The sequence below is a fragment of the Dromaius novaehollandiae genome, chromosome 3, assembly GCF_036370855.1.
Source record: "Dromaius novaehollandiae isolate bDroNov1 chromosome 3, bDroNov1.hap1, whole genome shotgun sequence".
Taxonomy (NCBI): domain Eukaryota; kingdom Metazoa; phylum Chordata; class Aves; order Casuariiformes; family Dromaiidae; genus Dromaius; species Dromaius novaehollandiae.
This window is the reverse complement of record NC_088100.1, coordinates 130,992,931-131,011,606: the sequence shown is the minus strand read 5'-3', so window position 1 is coordinate 131,011,606 and position 18,676 is coordinate 130,992,931. Positions and strand designations below refer to the sequence as shown.

Below are 18,676 nucleotides of genomic sequence, written 5' to 3'. Positions count from 1 at the left end.
CAGCGCAGCGGGGACCTCGGAGCGGCTGCGCCAGTTCAGCCACGGCTTCATTTCCAGCAGACCTGTAACTCCGAGAAGAGCAAAGTGAGCAGGCTATGCCACTGAAGGGCCGCGAGCGGATCGGTGTGGATGTTTTTGCTTCTCAAGACGAGCTGGCTGCAAGAGTTTGTATGTCATCAGCCAAAAAAGCCACGCGGTATTTTTTTTCTGCTCCCTAATTGTCAGTCAGGTAAAAGCTTCTAATGTGAGCGTGTGCAAGTGGAAAGGCAGCACGAATAATATCACAGGCGACACCTCAAAACTTCCTTGTCGTGACGATTCTTACCAGCGACGCCACGTCACAAGTAAACATTCGCTCACAGGACACACAAAAGGAGCACTGACATTGCTAAGGGCTAAGATGAAAATTAACATGGAAAAAGTGCTAAGAAGGAAAATAACATGAGAGTGAACATTCTTAGAAATGTCTTTTTCTGTAGTCATCCATTCCTAATAATCACTGTGATTTTTATGAGAGTCATTCTGAGTCCTAACTCTTTAAATTGAACACGGAAGTAATTACGTGTGTAGATATCCTTAATTTGCCTTCATGTAAATTAAAGCTGGATGCCAGTTTAACTTATGAACTGTCTTTCCCTAAATGCTTTTATAGATTTTTTTTTTTTGAAGATCAGGAATAAGAGCGTCCACTGAATATGATAAGAAAGTGAATGTCGCTGGTTTTGGCTGATTGCACTTTTTTGCGTATAATGAAGAGCTTGCTACTTGTGAGCAGGGAGAGGATTTAATGAATCACAAAAGTACATAATTTATTGTAGATTGTATTCCACACATATTTCAGAGCAAATTCCATGGAAAATGTATGTGAGTCGTTTTTCTATGAATCAGACTCTCGGAATATTTCCTCAGAAACAGCTTGTTCTACATTTTTATAAAGGAGCTGCAGCATTTATAGTACACCATTGAATTAACATTTTGTGGTTAAAAATGCAGCCTGAGAAATTAAAATGATATTTGAAACATAAATCCTGCGTGCTAACAACTATCGTTATAAAAGCCAGCCAGAATCAACAGACAGAGCTTGTTTTCTACAAGGCTCTTTCTGGAGACCAGTTCTCAAAAAACATCTGTGCAAATGCAGGAGGGGGGGGGGGGGGGGAAAAACCCAACAGGAATAGAAGCCATCAGTGGTTAGGTGTGTTATAAATACATTATTACTTCATTGTAATGGCATACAGGCCTTGGCGAGACTGCGGAGTGACCTCACCCGCTGTCAGGCCTCGGCTCGCTCCTGGAGACCCCGCGCTGCCGGCGCCCGCTCGGAGCTGCAGCAGCAAGGACCCCCAGTAGTGCCCAGGGACCTCACCGGCTGCTCTTCGATGCTGTCGGGGCACACGGGAGGCTGTTGGGATGGATCCGTATCGGATCTGGGAATGGAGTGGTGTGGGGGTTTGGGGGGTGTTTTTGCCTTTTTTTTTTTTCCAAGTCACTCAGTTCCCGAACTAAACACGCCGAAAGGCTTCCAGTCTTTCAGCTGCTTCCTAAGATGTTCTCGCCGACTGGGCTTCCACCTCGATCATCTCGACTTTAGGAAGTGCTTCTATGAAGCCATCTTTGCACCAGAAATCCATGTTCTCGCGGCTAAACGTTGGCTAATGCTTTTAGGTACTCAGCTGCAGGCAAACTTTTTCCCAAAATGGGGGCCATCAGTCCTCATTAAAATCAACACATATATCGTCTTGGACACTCCAAATCATTAGCTGCTGCAGAAAATGCTGGCCAACTTTTTGCTTAGCCTTATTAAAACACATTTTTGAGTTATGAAAAAGAGCTCAACCTCCTCTGAGAAGAATTTTGAGCAGAAGAGAGATTTTACAACTAAGGAAAACAGAATGAACTGCAACTAGAGGTGGTTTCATATGGGTATAAACCAGGTTTATCTGGTTTATTGCTTTACCGCTTAGGGGACAGCTATAGACAAAGCGGTGTGATATGAAGCTCTGTGCATACAGACACAACGTGCAATTGCAGACAACCTCAAGCTGTCAGTCAAAATGATGAGACTGACACGGGCTTGACTATACCAGGACCACAGCTGAAGAAACGGAAGCAAGGCCGGTGTCTCCGAGGCGGTTTTCGGCTGCTTCCTTGCCGTCGCAGCCCCAGCTCCGCAGCGGTCCCCCCAGGCGGGCAGGACGTGGCCCGGCGGCCGTGCTCCTGCTTGCCGACCCTTGGGGCCGCGGCGGCCGGGTGCTCGGTCCTGCCGGGGCAGAGCTTGGTTGCTGCCAGCGAAATGCAAAGCGGCGCAGGCGATGTGAAGGAGGAAGGCCCCAGACTCCTGGAAATAGCTGACGGAATGTATTTTTGACGGTCTTGCCTTTTCTCAGCATCATCACAGCTCGTGAGATCCCCATGCCTACCGCATCTCCTGCGTTACTCCAAAACGCTCCCTGGCAGCTGCTCTGCATTGCCCCTGAAATCAATCCCAACACTCAGGATTTTCCAAAGCCTCTAGAGGATCATGCAGTTAAAAAACAATCCTCTTCCTTAAGGCCTTTCCCAGCTTAGCCCCCGAAATGTGTAGAGTGACAAGGTCTAAATCCAAACTGCATACGGCGTTCTCCATTCGGGACACTGGGTCAGCCAAATCCAGACACTTTGCATCTCTGGAGCCGCTCGAGGCCAACAAAACGTACTCCACAAGTCTGGCTTCCTGCTCTGCTTTACATTTGTAACTTGGACCTTTGGTGGTAAGCCTGTTTCCTCCATGTTTTTTTCCTCTGCATGACACTGAGCAAACTCACAAGAATAATCATAAAATAATGAACCAAATTAATAATACTGTTATTAATAGAATAATCAGAATAATGAGAAAATAATTTTGAAAATGTCAGCAATAAAACATATCAGAAATGAAATATCTTCTCTTCTTAGAGGAGGCACAGTGCCGGCATCTCACCAAGCTGACATCACGACTGGTGCTGAGCTGTGTTTAAATTTACGCTCTCCTGGAGGAGGCTGGGAACTGCCAAGCTATGACCGTCCGCTCAGATTTTCTTCTTGTTTTTGTAGGTGAGGGGGGAAAAATTTGTCACCCCGACGGCTTTTCCTCTTTGTTAAGGGGAAATGAAGCATCCCGCCGTCATCCCACTGCACCATGGCACAAGAAGCGGGGGGCCGCCACGGAAGGCAGGTTTGCACTCAGCGCATCCTCCCAGCCCGGTCCAAGCCTTGTAACGACGTGTGTCCAGCTCGTGAGGGTTGCCCGTGCTTTATATCACGTTAAGCACACTGTATGAGCATTCGTTTGCTTGTTTGGAGACTGTAATAATATATCTTTATTCCAGAGATGGTTTTTTTGCAGCTCGGTAAAGCTATTACAGTTGAATATGGGGGAGAAAAAAGGAATCAGAGGGAATTTTCATGCTTTTATTGCCTTTTTTTATGTGTCCCCCTGTTAAGTGTGTATCACTAGCAATGCAGTCAATCTAATTTTGCTATCGGATAACAACATCATGGCCAAATAAAAAAATAGCATTTTATATTAGCCGTTTTTGGAGAGGATTACGCTGTCATAAACAGGCTCAGCAGGAGTTTCAAGCAGGGTTTGATGTGCAGTATGTGCCTGAAATGTCTGCTTCTGGTTTCCTTACACAGGAGGATGGTCCTAGCTTTTGTGGATTTGGGAGACCAGCTGATAGAAAGTACATGGTCCTTGCCGTAGCTTCTGCTTTTTCTTGTGCTCATCACTAACTCCACATATGAAACAGCAAGTCCGAAAAAATCACTTGGATATGGCAGGTAACATCTGTGAGCAATTGTGTCTGCACTGAAAAACACCCAAACCCTTGTTGCTGAAACATCTGTTGGTTTACATGGAACTCAGTTAATTTTATTATTGAGCGTAATACAAGTTTAAGAGGACACTGTTAAGTAAAAAATGATTTTTAAAGGAAACAACAAATGAATACCTTTCTCTGTTTTATGAAGACTACCTAGGATCATTAGCACGGGAATTGGGGCGGGAGGGGGGGGTGTTATTTTGCTTTTACACTGGTCACCTCTCCCTGCAGCTACTGTGGACTTTCCAGCGTCCTTTGGCTTTTCCTGCAAAAGGAAAAGAACTAGTCATCCAGCTCTGCTTGCACAACCATATGGACTTGCGCTAGTCGCCATTAAATGCTTCTGGACCATCTGCAGACATCTGGTAGACGCTCCCTGTCTGTCTGTCTGTTCTAATCTTTCACTAGATGTTTCAGATCCATTTTTCAAAGCACCCGGCGAAAGATTTGCATACTCAATATGGGAGTTGAATTTCCGAAGGCCTGATCCTCACCTCCCTTGCCTCCTGCTGAAGTTGATGGCAAACAGGCCAGCAGCACTATTCGCCGGAGAAGGGTTAAACTAATGCAAAGTCCCTTTTAAACCATCCCGCTTGAATTCAGCCCGACCCTGCTCCTGGTTAGGGCTCACGGGCTCTGTGGATGTCTGCTGGAGTTTTGCCTTTCCCTTCAGTTAAAGCCTAAGAGCTGGGATTTTTTCCAAGGCGTTTCACACTTTCTTTTGAGGTTGGGGCCAAAGTTTAGATGTTTCAATACCAACATACAGGCCCCCAAGCCCTTCCCTGGAACTGGCCTATAGACCACTAATTCGATAGGAGACATGGCCTAAGTAATCCATGTTAATGACGTGCCTAGTTAAAACATGTTGCCTGATAGGAGATGTCTGGTATTTATTAACCTGTATACCAATTATAGTCTGAAGATTGGAAAGAGGCTACTTTTCAAGAATACAGGCTATAAAAGATGCACAGAAAAAATGTGTTAGTGTAATTCGCTTCACCTCTGTTTCCAGGGGGAAAAGGCTGGAATGCTACTTGGCAAATCTTAGACACCAAACAGTAAAGCGTGGCTACTGTAAACAAGGTAAGGGAAGCTGTGTCAGCCCACTCCGTTGCCTCCATGTGCAGACCGTATTTATGTGTCCTCGGAAGAGAGGTCTCTCGCTGTTGGCAAAGATAACGGCCTGTTTCAGAACAAGCTAAGGGCCAGGTCCTCGGCAAGGTGGAGATTGCAATAGCCCTGTGGATCTCCCTGGATCCAGGTCAATGGACCCCAGCTGAAGTCGTGCCCGATCACCTCCGACAAGGGGCTGAAAGAGTGGAGAGGGTGAAAAAAGGGGAGTTGCTGCTGAGCCGTTTACATCTGTTTTGTTTAGTCAGAAAGCTCATTATTCCTTTTCTGGAGAAAATAATGCAACTTGGAGAGGTGGCCTTGAGCACACACACGCAAAGGTCCTGCAGCCAGAAGCGAGCCGTAATCAGCAGAAGGCTGTGCAGCGTTGCGGTAACAGATCATAATATTCACTTTCCTTGGAATGCAGCTTAGTTGGCTTCGTCCGAGGGAAACGTTTTCTCCCGGCCCCCACCCGCTCTCTTCTGGCACGGCGGAGATGAAGCACTTGATGGCTCTCCTAGAAGTAACCGAGGGCCCTGCCCTGCCGTGGGGACAGGGGCTTCTTGTAAAAGGAGGGGAAATTTGGAAGCTACACAGTATTATTTTAAGTTTGGCTATATTTAAACTCACAGATCCTTACCAGATTGTTACCTGGAGTATGTTAGCAGGTTGCCATGGACTTCAGAGCAGCAATGTTGGCATAGACCTTCGGAGGAGCCGGGCTTTATTTATTTATTTTTTTATCATGTTTTGCATGACTTCACCCATAACCTTCTGCGGTCTTTTCACTGTTCATTCTCTTGGTATGGCAAAACTTGAGATATGCTACAGTAAGGCTGGATCCTACAATAATAAAAAACTGATTTGGATTGCTGGTAGAGAGGAAGAGGCTGGTTGTCGGGAGGGTGGATTTTAAGGAAGAGTTGTCTCAATAGCAATGGAAAGAGCTGAATTAAACTCCCCCTTCCCTTTTTTAATTCTCCATCAGCAGGAGCATATTTCATGAGCTCCCCATTGAGGTTAGATGTGCCGAGCCTATTTGCATACTTGGAAGAGGTCCCCATATAGAGGAGCACAGTGAATACCTCTGGCATTTCATATTTAAGTTCTAAATATAAATGCAGTCTAGAAGGAGTTTGTATGCGAAACTATCCTAACTGCTTGCTTTCTCACTAACTAGAGTCCTTAATGACATGTGATTTTCTATGCTAGGGAAGTTCTGATTATAATATACACGTAAATGTGCATGTTGTGCACATTGTTAATTGAAAGGCTGAATATTTAATGTACTGAGGGTGCACATCTATTTCTCGAGTGTACAAGGAGCACTGCAAACCACAAGCACAAACAACCCAGCTATCAGCAGGCCAGGACCTGCGTTTGCACTGCTTTAGGTAAAGACAAGAACTTCTGGACCACTAGAACAATTTGGCCTGTTGGCCTGGCGCACAGCAATGCGTGATTAAAAAACAATTCCACAGTGTGCATCCATTTGAATACCAAGTTATTTTATAAAGCCTACACTGTGTGTTTTGAATGCACATTTGCTGTTATGAATAACAGGAATTGTTTGGCTTGGCCTGCCTTTGTGCCGATGCCAGCTGGCAAGGAGTGGAGCTGCGACACATGACACTACAGCTGTGTCCACATGTTTCTGCATTGCAGTATCCACTTATATAATTTACTTTTTTGATCCACAGTCGAACTATTCAAGTGATTATAATTTGCTTTTTTGATCCACAGTCGAACAATTTAAGTGAGCTCATCAAATTACACAGGCCAGCCACTTCTCTGAGAATACTTATTTTGCCATTTCCCGAAAAAAAAAAAAGCATAGTCATCATTCATTACTTGTGGCAACGCAGCAGCTTCATGAAACACACTACAGTAAATATACCTCCTTAATTGAACTTGAGTATTTTTTCCACTTAATACACATAATTGCAAGACAATAGCATAGTATTTAATCAAATGAGCCATTGCAAGAGTAACTAATGACGACCTTACTGTAAGTGAAAGACCAGACCCTGCATCTGCTTAACTTTCCTATATGTCAGTGGGATGCTCTTATTTCCCATTGCAGTTGGGTTTGTGATTGGGCAAGGGTAACTCGCTAACTCAGAATTAGTAAGATTTTTCAGCCTGTTGAAGGATCTTGTCTTAGCCAAGGCTATATTTAAGATTGGTGAGCTTGGAAAAATCCAGCTGAAATTGAACTTAACCCAAACTAAATGTAGACTTCTGAAACTTTTTGAAAGAAAATGCACTACCTCGATTCCAGATATTGAAGCCCAAAGCAGGAAATACAGAGAAAATATACAACCTTTTCAGCCTGCTGGTAAAGCAGAAGTAGTATGGCACTAAAACGGACAACATTTTCATGTAAGCCTATTCTATTTTATTTACCTCTTCAATCAGAGTGAAACAGGAGAGGGCACGGATTTAGCTTTTTGCTCAGAATTTAGGAAATACTACCCAAGCGTTTTATTCCCAGTGCACACTGAACTCTGCTGCGATACGCGCTGGCTTGCGCTAATTCAGTGCAGCTTTTGGACTGTCAGGTCTCGTACAGCCCAAAGTAGCTGCACATTATCCACCGTATGGTCCTGGTATAGTAACGCGCCGCATTACAGAGCCAGGGTCACAAGTTCGTGGCAGGAATGATTCATGTAGCCCGAAGGAGGGAGCCGGAATTCAATACGTGGCACCAGGGAGAAGAGAAGGGGCTGAGACTGGAGGGCGACCGCCCGGCACAAGCTCTTCCCCGGTGGCTCTTCCAGCCAGGCAGAAGCGGCATGGAGCTGGGCAGTGACATGTCCCGTGTCCGCTTTGCAGTCCGTGACCTGGGCGGTGATATATAGGCGAGGGAAAAGCTGACCTAGGTTGGAACGCAGTTCACAGAAAGCTGTGGTGAGAGCTGAGCCGTGCATGACAACTGGATATTAAATTCTGTTAGCACTTTAAGTTATTGGGCAGCAAAGAGCTTTAAAAAAAACCCAGAGCAATTGAGGTTTAACAACAAAAAGGAGAAAGTAGAACTTTAAAAATCCTAGTGTTTTCTCAAGGCACTCAGTAAGTATTATGTTCTTGGTCAATAACGTTGCCTTTGTGATCATATTGACAACGTGTGTAGAAATGTATGTGGCATGGCGAATTGCAATTTAATGTCAAATGACAATAAAACAGTCAGAGATTATTCGTCTGAAACAAAATATCACTTTAATTAAGCATTCCACAGGATAGCTGTAACACATATTATTAACAGAGAAAGCACTGCCTGTCAGGTGTGGCTGGTGGTACACCAGAGCAACCGCAGCCCCAGGGCTGACGCTCTGCCTTTCGCTCATCCCGCTGTGCCTAGCTGGAGCAGCTTGTATAAGCAGACCCGGTTGCCCTTGAAGCTGAGCGCGAGTCTTTCCATTTTAATGACCCATGAGTTACTGCACATGTTTAATTTGAGGCTCAACTTGCAATAACACTCTCTCAGTCTTAATGATGAAGTTTGCTCATGGGTTTTGCTCTTGTTTAGAGAGACGAACCTCAAAAAGTTGGGAAGCCCATTTTTGGGGCTTCTCCCAACTGTCTGAATTTCTGATGCCCACACCACAAGCCTGGGACTCTTGCGAAGATGGGATTTCCCATGGGGTTTCTCAGGCTTCCACTCACACTAGGCAGCACGGCCCCAGACCTTGCTTTCTTGCGAATGAGGTATCGTTGTGGTGGATGTTGTATGCAAGCCTGAGCGAGAAAACACAGTGAACGCTAGAAAGTATGGAGTTACGTGAATGTGGGAAGGTGTGAGCTGTATTTTTCCAAGACACTAGAAGGTTTCCCTGAGCTTTAAGATGGTTCTTGCTTAATTTTCTTTTTTCTTTCTTTCTTTCTCTTGTTTTCCTAAACAGGCCAGTATAGCCTAACTCAAACACAATAAAAGACTTCCTTGCTATTGTTAATGTTAGCAAGAGTTTTGACAGCCTGTTTCATCAGGACAAACTTCGGTCAGTGTTTGGCTTCTTTCAAGAGGCATGTTTACATGGAACTATATATTTTAAAAAACAACATCTATTGGGATGTCAGAGAAATAACTGATATTAAGGCTTAGTAAGAGCCTGAGGAATAATCCAAGCTCTGTATCTGGTTCTGCAGCTTCTAAAGTTAGGGATGAAGAACTAAGCTATATGCATAGTCTATAAGAAACAACCTCTAATTAAATTTGCAGTTTTAGGCATTGGACATCTTTTTGTTTATATACAAGGAAAATTTGTAAGGTGGGTTGATGCCTTTATGAGGATCATGAAACTCTCTAAATGTCAGTCTTTTTCTTTCCTGATTTTGCATTTAGCATTTCAAAAATGAACAAATGACCAAAAATGGACATGTGAGTTACATTGCGTGAAACACATACAAACACACGTATATGCCATTCACAAAGGGCTTGATCCCAGCCCAGTGAAATAAATGCAATTGACTGTGTTTTGAATCACATCCTCAACAAGATGATTTCATGCATGCCCCAAGTTTTACCTGAACGCTGTCTCTCTAATTATCTGTGAGTGGGGAATTTGCATATGGAGTAATAGTTGATGCATCTAATAACTAATAGTGTATCGTGTGGAACTATTGTGTCTTCTCTGGTGAGGTGCATTAAAGGCAGTGAGAATGATAGTTTTTAATAATTGCTTACCTTTGGTTTTGGTGTGTTGCATGTCAAAATAAGAGTTATAAAGTGGCATAAGTACTGACTGAATTTTGCTACAGCCTTTCTAGTTTCACAGAAAAAAATGTAATTTGACTGGGTGTGTATGGGGTATCGATGAAAGGTTTTGTAATCTCTGATGGATGTAGGAAGCCTTCATGAAATGGAAGAATTCTTCATCACCTTTACTCATTGGGTCTTGGTCCCATAGACCGTGGACAGTCTGTAATAGCAAGAAAAAGTTGGGTTTGACCCGGAGAGTTGTACAGGCGTTTGTGTGCATACACTCCAAGATGAGAAAAACAGGAACGGGTCAGGGCAGAGGGACAGTTGAGCCAAGGGTTGCCTCTCTTATGGCTGGAGGAATAGATGGATGCCATTAGTTTAACAGAAGTATTTTCCTACTTTCCCTTGTCATGCTAGAATTTGGTAGCAAAAATTTTCAGGTATTTCTGTGTGTTGTGAAAACACTTTCTTTTTTTCAGTTGTTTCTTAGTTTACTAATTGATTCTCTCCACTCTTGGTGGAAACATCTCCTTTTCTGATTGACAGTCTCTCATGGCTTTTGTTGTTTTTTCAGTGAAAAGTCATAGCAGATACTGATTTTTTTTCGTTAATGGAAACTTAAATTTATAATTTGAACATCCCTAGCTAATTTGCTGTTGAAAATGATCACAACTTTTCCCTTTAATCAAAGTCATCTTGTGGTACTGCAGATTTAACCTCTTTCAGTTTTCTTCCTATAAAGTGTCAGGCAAAATTGTTGGAGGAACTTGGTCAACCTCGCAATAGGAAGCATAACTCATCATTGTCTGACTTCGTATATACCAGCTATGACCTGTCAGTTTTGAAGGTGATTTCTTGTTGATGGAGTTTAGTTGTTGAATCAAAATATGGCTTGGAGAGAGAAAAAAGATGAGAAGTTTGCGGAGCTGTTTGTCTTCCACTAAGTGTCAGAATGTCTCTGTGGCATTTGGACATTTTGTCTTTTTCTTTTTCTGCACAGATATGGTGAAAAGAGAGAGAGAGAGAGAGAGAGAGAGAGAAAGAGAGAGAGAGAGTGTGTGTGTTTATATGTATGTATGTAAGCCTTAGTTTGGGGTGTGATGGCAATAAGATCCATAGCGATGGGCCCCCACTCATAGACAGAATAGACAGGAGGGATCGTAACAGAAGTCAAATACGGGTTACCTACAAAATGGGAAGCACATTAGCTTTGGCAGATGCTCTACGGTGACTTGAGGAGAGGCAAAGTGCTCTGACCGTAATGACTAGTGGAAAAGCTTCTTTTAAAATCTAGACGTAGGGTTGAAAGGAGAGGAATTAGTCACCGAGGTTTAATGTCCTTGCCCCCTCCCACGACCCAGGTGAAGTCTCACGCTGGACTTGAATTTAAATAATCCCTGTGGGACAGTGTCTAGATCTCTCACACAAGATGAGGGAGTCTGGTCAAACTTTGATTCAGCCTTCCCCCCGTTAGCGGGAGCACTGTGGCCTCCCCGGCACAGGAGAAGATTGCTCAGGGACTTCTCAGGGGCCTTTCCCTGGGCAGAACAAGCAACCATACCAGCACCTCCTCTAGCAACGTATTTGCGCAAGAATTGCACTGGGGGATGTGGTGACTCTTTTTTCATACAGCTCTGGAAGTAGATGAGAATTTTAAAGAGTAAAAAGAGGCAATAGCAAAGCAGTGGATTCAACGATAAGGCAGATACTGATGAAACACTCAGACCACGCAGCCTGTACGGTCCCCCTCTATACAGCAAGGCTTTGAGACGGGTCCTGTTCCCCCGGGGCAGAGCTCCTGCAAAATCCCATGTGAGCCGTGTTCCTCTCTTCCCAATGCTGGACAGTGACTACATGCGATGTTTTACCTTTTTTGTCTAAGAATCATCATAGTAAAATTATAGCCTAAACGCTATGAGACAAGACATGGCAGCTATTTGAGAAATGATTAATCTTTACAAAAATTACGGAAACAAAAACTGGGCTTCTCCCCAACCTTTTTCTGACTCTGCCTTTGAAACCAGAAGTATTTTAATAGAAAAGTCCAATGAGAAAAGTATAGGTTTTGACACCTGCATAAAATTTAGGAAGTTAATCTGAAAAGTTTGGGCAGCTGGCTACTAGAAACATTTTTTTTTGTTTTCAAGGAGTCTTTTTGGTCCATTTTTTCCCCCCAGCAAGCCACTTACCACCAAAGCAGAAGTTTTTGACAGAAGCTTTTCAATTGGCTCTACAGGACATAGTTGCTCTTTGAGCAGTTTTTCAGACAAGTTTCTCTGAAGATGTTGTGGTTGATCATTTAGGTGAGCGTTTAGAAAACTGGAAAGCCACAGTTATTTAACAAATATGACACAACGCGCCTTCCAGTTAAATTTCTTGTTATGATGGTTACCATTTTAAAAGCAACATCTGCCAACTGTTACCATACTGTGGTATCTGAGGTACCACATTTATTTCCTATTCTGAGGGTACAGGAGACTGTGCTGTCTCAAACATAACTGAGGCAAATGTTGATTAATGTTGACCTTCTAATAGTTACTACTGTACATTTTTTATTACAATAATTCATAGTATTATACGTAATAATAATATGAATATCACTGAATTATTTATACACTTAATGTTGGTAAATACTGATGAGGTAATAACAATGACTAATTTCTATACTTATGCCAGTAAATAGTGATGAGGAAGAGAAATTGTTTAGAGTAGGCTCAATCTCTTGCTAACCTTCACCAATTAAAAGATATTTTCAGCTGTATTTTCATGCCACAAGAATGGAGCTGTCTTATGGGATTCTTGAACTCCAAAAATGATTTAGAGGTTACAATGGTCAAGCAAAGCCTCAGTGTCATGTGCTAGCAAAAATCACTCCTGTCATCCTTGGACATATAAACAGAAATAAGAGTAGGGATGTGAATCTATTTATATTTCTTGTTGCTAAGTCTCGTACCGGAACATACAGTTTGGGTTTCGGCTTGTTAAAATGATGTTCGGGCGTAAGTTAGAATCCAGCGAGAAGCTGTAGGAAACACCATTAGGTGTTTAAGAGGTCAGGACCTGCCTGCTTAGCTTTGCGGGAAGGAAGGTGGGGAGGTGACCTGATCTGAAGAATCTGTCAGAGGAAGAAGGCACCGAGCAATGCAAAATTCTTTATGTTGGGGATAAAAACTGCAAAACAAAACCAGTATCAGGAAGGTAAAAAGAGACAAATGTGAATTGGAAATTAAGCAGAGTTTTTTATAGGTAGAGTAAATAACCGCTCAAACAATACAAGAGGTAGAAAAGGTAATTTTTTTTTCCTTGACTACTTCAAATCAAGACAGAAGGCCTTTTCTAGAAAATAAGCTTTGTACAGTGGTAAATAAGAAGACTAAACTCACCTGCTTGGACCTTTATGTAAAGAAGGGGGTAAGCTGTGCATGCCTGAATTAGCAGTGGATAAACTGTTTTCCTGGGCTTATCTGTAGCTGTACATCGGAGTTTGCCTGACCACAATCAGCAGCGTTTACTAGAAAGATGACTGCATCCGAGGCATTTCATCACCAGTGATAAACAGGTTAGGCCAAATAAAGTGGTGTTTTCCCCCAACCTTGAATGCCAGGGAGCTGTTATGTGCAAGCCGTCTTGCCGGAGGTGTTCAGCATGGGACTGGGAACGGGAGGGCCTGGCATCCATTTCCAGCTCTGCCACTGACCGGCTGTCCTCAGGTGTCATTCATCTGCCGGGGCCCTGCTTTTCCAGTTGCAAAATTGGCATAATGATATTTACTTTGCTTAGAAAGGATGTCATGATCTTTAGCTAAAAATTTCAAGTTACTACTGTTTATTGTTTTGTGGTATTGCTGACCAAATTTGCTCAAAATTATTTCTTGGCATTTTTGCAAATCCTCCCAGGTTCTCCTCTGAAGGATTTCACAAGTTTGAGTATAGAAGGTGATTTACTTATTCTCTAGTTCAGAAGAGGGGAGGGACGTCCTTTCAGATTTCAGAAGAAGGTGAAAAATGCGACTTTTTAGATGTCCAGGTCCTGTTGTGAAACTGCTGGATATGGGAGCATGGTCAAAGTTGCACAGTAGGCATCGCCTGGAAAGGAGAAACACTGAGGAACTGCTGCTTCTGCTCTTATAACTCCATTCTCAGGGAAATTTCCTCCTTTACAGCAGTTGCCTTACTTAAAACAAGAATGAGATTGTTTCAGGTAACCGTGGGAACTACGTTAGGTGGGGATGCTCGCCAGGGTAAGACACAAGTGCGTTAGAAGAAAGCGGCGACGGTTTGGCTTTCCCAACTGGTTCGAGGTGCTCAGCGAAAACCCACCTTCCCTCCATGGGTGGGCCTTTTTCCAAAGGCGTTTAAATGCCTTGGAAGCACGAGTCCCACCGACTTCCAGCCATGTGCGAAACCCTGCTGCAAAGCTGAGGGCTCCTTCTCCTGCGCCGGCTGCTTGGGACAGGTTCAGCCAGTTGGGGACCCGGGAGAAATGATGTAAGAGGGGACTTTTTCTGTGCCACTTGTCCCAGCCAGTCAACTTAAAATGCTGGATATGTGCGGAAGAGCATTGCAAAACTTGCCCAGACCATGAGCAGCTGCCATGCCCAAAGGACGCGGATAAAGCTGCCGTCGAAGCATTGCTGACTGTAGCTGCATTTTGAACGCCATTGTCAGAGCACGGCTATTTTTGAAGGCAGAAAAATGAAATAAGAAGCCAAAAGGCAGTAAGTACTTTGGGGCTGACACTGGAGAAGCCAAGTTTCAGCTCTGAGTTCCCCCTTTCACCACCGTCAGCCAAGTCGTAATCCACGCGCAAACCCAGGCAGAGCTATTGAGCACAGCTAGAGCAAGGACGCTGGAAAAGGAATCCCGAATCCACAAGGAGCTTCGTGCCTGCAGAGCATGCAGCCTTTTATCTTTCATTAGCAAATATTATGCATTATTGGACAGCGCCCGGTGCAGTTACTTACAGGAACATTTAATCAAATAATCTACTCCTCTCCCAGGCGGCTTAGACCACTGCAGTTTTATAGTTACCTACTTCAGCTGGAACAGTTCCTTTCAGCTGTAAAAGCAAATATGGAACATGGAAAAAAAGTCTCATTTTATCAAAACAGACAGAACTATTCCAGCTGCTGATATTAAGGTAAAAATAGCAAGGTTAAATGTTAAACAACCTCTGAGTGGACGTTTATAACTACAAAGAAAGCCAGGCCAATTGCTCTGAAAGCCCTTTCTTTAAAAAAAAAAAAAAAAATCCTTGTTTTACTTCTGAAAATTTATTTTACCCTGTTGCTGATGATTAAATACAGTGGAAACCGGTTCCCTTGATAACAAATACATCAGTAATGTGTGGTGCTTCCTGCCTCAGCATCTTGTAGCTGCAAAAGTTTCCATGGCCAGATTTGAATGCTCAAAGTGCTAATAATGTCTGCTAGTCAGCCTTCCTACTGTTCAGAAAATTTCACTCCTGTGGCTTTTTGGCTTGTTTTGAGAAATCACTGTAGAGGTTAGTGAACTTTTCAATGTGTTGGTATTTAAACTGTGGTCAGACAGTAAAAAAAAAAGAAGAAGAAGAAGAAGAAGAAGAAAGAGAAGAAAAAAAGTTGGTTCCTAAAAAGATATTCCCTATTAATAATGTTTTGTATGGTCATTTGCATGGGAATTGAACTGATTTTGGAACATCCCATGTTAAAATGGAATTCCTTTGACTTTTAACATATCTTGAAAAATATAGTGCATTAAATGAAAAGATGCTTAAAACAATGCTGAGGTTTTGTTCCAGAGAAACATTTGGGCACTTTCACTGGGAAAGGAGGTTAAAAGGTTGTCAATGCTTTCTCCAGGGGCTCTGTCTGACAGTGAACATGTGTTTCCTCCCTTTAATCGGCTCGCCAGTAGCCAGAAAGCTGCTTGTTTTCTGCAGAGGTTGTCAAAAATGATTTCAGTCTGGAGACGATGAATGATAAAAGAGGTTTTCAAACACAGTTTTGCACTGTAGCATTTGCAGTCCCAGAGAGGATGGATTGTATTACAATCTCAGTGCAAAGGGCCATGTTCCTGTAGCAGGGAAACAGTGCCTCGTTCAACCTGTTTGATGCTTCCACTTATCTTTCAAGGTTGAAAAATAGAAGCTGGACCTCAGCTAAATTAAAAAAAAAAAAATTGTCCCCAGAGTTTGTTCCTTCTCTCTAGTAAATTAAGTGTTCTATATATTTAGTAAAACTACTTTTTTTACTCAGGCCATTTCTGGGAGTCCCATTTCCTTCAGGAGTTTATACAGTACTCATTCTTCTTCTCCAGGATATTTTATACGGGCCTCAGACCTATTCCCTCTGAAGTTAGCAATAAAACTTTCTCCAGGAAGACCAGGTCTACCGTCAAAAGGCCTGACTATAAAATACTGACCTACCTCAACTTTCACTGAAATCGTCCTTTCAGATAGCACTCATCATCTTCCAGAGGAAGTACCTGCCTGTGCTCAGAAACCCAATTCTTTATTTTTGGAAAAGACTTTGAAAAACTAGGAAGTAATGCCAGCCAAACAGATTTAGCCTACACGTTCATGCCAAATGCAGACTGCTACGGGGGGTTATGAAGCAGGCTGCCCCCAGCGTCGTGTGCGCTGACGGTATTGCTCACTGTACGGGTTCAAAAATTCCGTGAGTGAGATATGTATTTTAAAAACCGAAAATGTAATAACAGCAGCAGTAAGCCCAGCCCATGATACATGTTTTTCTTCCTGAACTCCTGCAGCCTCTACCCAATATCTCTGTCGCCCAGTCTCCCGAGCCCACCGAGTAATGGGATTCTGGGTTTTACTCTGGATGTCTTTGTTCCTGCTCTTTGTCCCGGAATTCATTCTTTTTCCCCAAGTCAAATCAGTTCAGTCTTTCAGCCACCACCACTGCCAGTTTGTCCCTCTCCCCTTGTCCTCATACGAGTCCCGCCTAGTCCTGACCTCCCACCACCCTTCCCTTCCCACGACTTTTGCCATCGAATCCTGCTTTAGCCCAGCCTTCACATCTGCTCGGGCCATCCTTGTGTCCGTATTCCTTCCTGGCTTCTTCACGGCAGTCTGCCCGGAGAAGGTACCGAGGGGAGCACCTGCGATCCCGCGTCTTCCCAGCCTCGCGCTCCCGCCAGCCGGTGCCGCTGCTCCAGCCGCTCCGCTCCCGCATCCCTCCCCAGGCACCGGGGCCACATTCTCCCGTGCCCGCTGCAGCCCGCCTCGTCGGGGGGAAGCCCAAAGCCCGGGAGTGGGGGCCACTCGGGGCAGGGGAGATCAGCAAACGCCCGTGCGTAAGCACTTCGCAGCTGATCAGAAGCGTGCAAGAAAAAATATGTGGTTGCTGGCAAAGGCCTTCTGCGTTTTTCTATTCTTTCTCTTTTCTTTCGCTTTTCAGCTGAGAAGGAGCACAATAAGCTGCTTCTGCCACAGGTTTCAGCAATTCCTTAGTTCCATGAAGCTGCTGCTAAGAGGAGCTTCCTGTTTCGCTGCTGCACTGAAAGGAAGTGTATAAACAAGAGAGTCCCAGCAAGAAGTAAATGCTAACTGCAGAAGGTTTCTATTACGATTTTTTGAGTCTCGTACATGGGGAAGGCTTCATTCCTTTCTTTCCTTTTCTCTTTTTTCTTCTGGGCACAACCGAATTCCTAAACATTTCTGGAGTGGTAACTTGTATTCCATTCTTTATTGTTTCTGACAATATTTTAAATAGTTCGGGTCCAACTTTCTGCCGAGAAAGGCAGGCTGTCAGGCAGCAGCCGTGTCTTGTAGAAATGAGACTTGCGCAGACGCTCAAAGCGAGCTGAAGAAACTCGAACACAGAGCTGGACAACGTCTTTTTTTCGTCTGACTCTGGTTACCGTTTAAACAGCGTAATGATGTCCCGGGGAGTTCTTGTTACGGGCAGGGTCGGCTTAGAAATCGTGCCAAAAAAGCTTGCTAACAGGTGCATGGAGGACCTGACAAGGCGCTTTGGCCAGCCCGTGCAACGGCAGCAAGAGCGCACGGGTGCGAGGAGCGGGCCCGTCCCGGCAGCGCCCACGCCGCACGGCCCGTTGATTAGTGCCGGGACGGCGCGGCGGGCGTGCGAAGCCCTGCGTCGGTGCACAGCGTCATCGCTCCCTCAGCTTGCTGGAAACTTCGCACTTGCAGCTTGAAAAAGGCAGGGGAAAGGTGGGGAGAAGGCACCACGTCCCGGGTGATGCCCTTCACGACGGGAAGGATGGCTCCTACTCTTCCTCCTAGTGAAATATTTGGCTAATGTCACAGAGATCTGGCTAAGTGGATTCAATCAACTGTTTTCACTCTATTATAGTTCATAATCCCTATTCACGATGAAGTGCACTGCAGCCTAATGAATGTGGTAATGGAATCCTTGTGTATGTTTTTGCACAGCGGGGTGCAGATTAGCATAAGTGTCATATTCGCTTGGCATGCCTGCTATTATATCCCAGGCGCGGCACACACTGGGAATTTTTCGACTGGGTAACAGTAAGATGAATATGGTATGCACATGCACACAGAGCGCGCTGCTTTTAGAAAGTGATCTATAATAAATCTCACCTGGAGGGGCATTATGATAGATTAACTTTGCATTTTGGCTTAAAAACGCAACGTTTAAGCCAAGAGTAGGGTAACATGAGTACGAAAGAATTAGATTGAATTTCATGCACAGTTCTGAAGAATGTTGTCATTGAGGGCGGCCGAGGGCTGGAGAGCGCGTTGCGGTTCCACATACCCAGGGCGAGTTCAAAAGCCCGGCTCAGACGTCACACGCGCTCCAAGCCGATCGTTCCCGCTCCGAGAGACGGGAAACCTTCCCGGCTGCGGAGCATCCCAGCGCGCGCCCCTCCGGCCGCCAGCCCCCTCGCCGTGCGAGGGAGGGAGAAGCGAGCCCCGGCTGTCCTTATCTCGGTAGCGCTGTGTCTTACCTGCCGCCGGGCCGGCTCCCTGCAAAGCCCAGGCAGAGCAGAGCTGAGCAGAAGCTCCTGCCCGAGCAGCCGCGGCAAAGCCCAGC

At 44.5% G+C, this 18,676-nt stretch overlaps 1 long non-coding RNA gene across 4 annotated transcripts; it reads left to right on the top strand.

The window, feature by feature from the left end:
- The first annotated feature begins 1,169 nt into the window (after positions 1–1,169).
- Positions 1,170–15,416, top strand: LOC135327986 (uncharacterized). Of its 4 annotated transcripts, none has more exons than XR_010388704.1 (3): positions 1,170–2,750; positions 3,073–3,801; positions 4,855–15,416. It is a non-coding gene; the product is annotated as an uncharacterized LOC135327986 (long non-coding RNA). The 4 variants fall into 4 exon arrangements; XR_010388703.1 differs by having other exon boundaries at positions 1,170–3,254; positions 3,658–3,801; XR_010388705.1 differs by having other exon boundaries at positions 1,170–3,801; positions 4,855–4,925; positions 13,554–15,416.
- Positions 15,417–18,676: the final 3,260 nt, after the last annotated feature.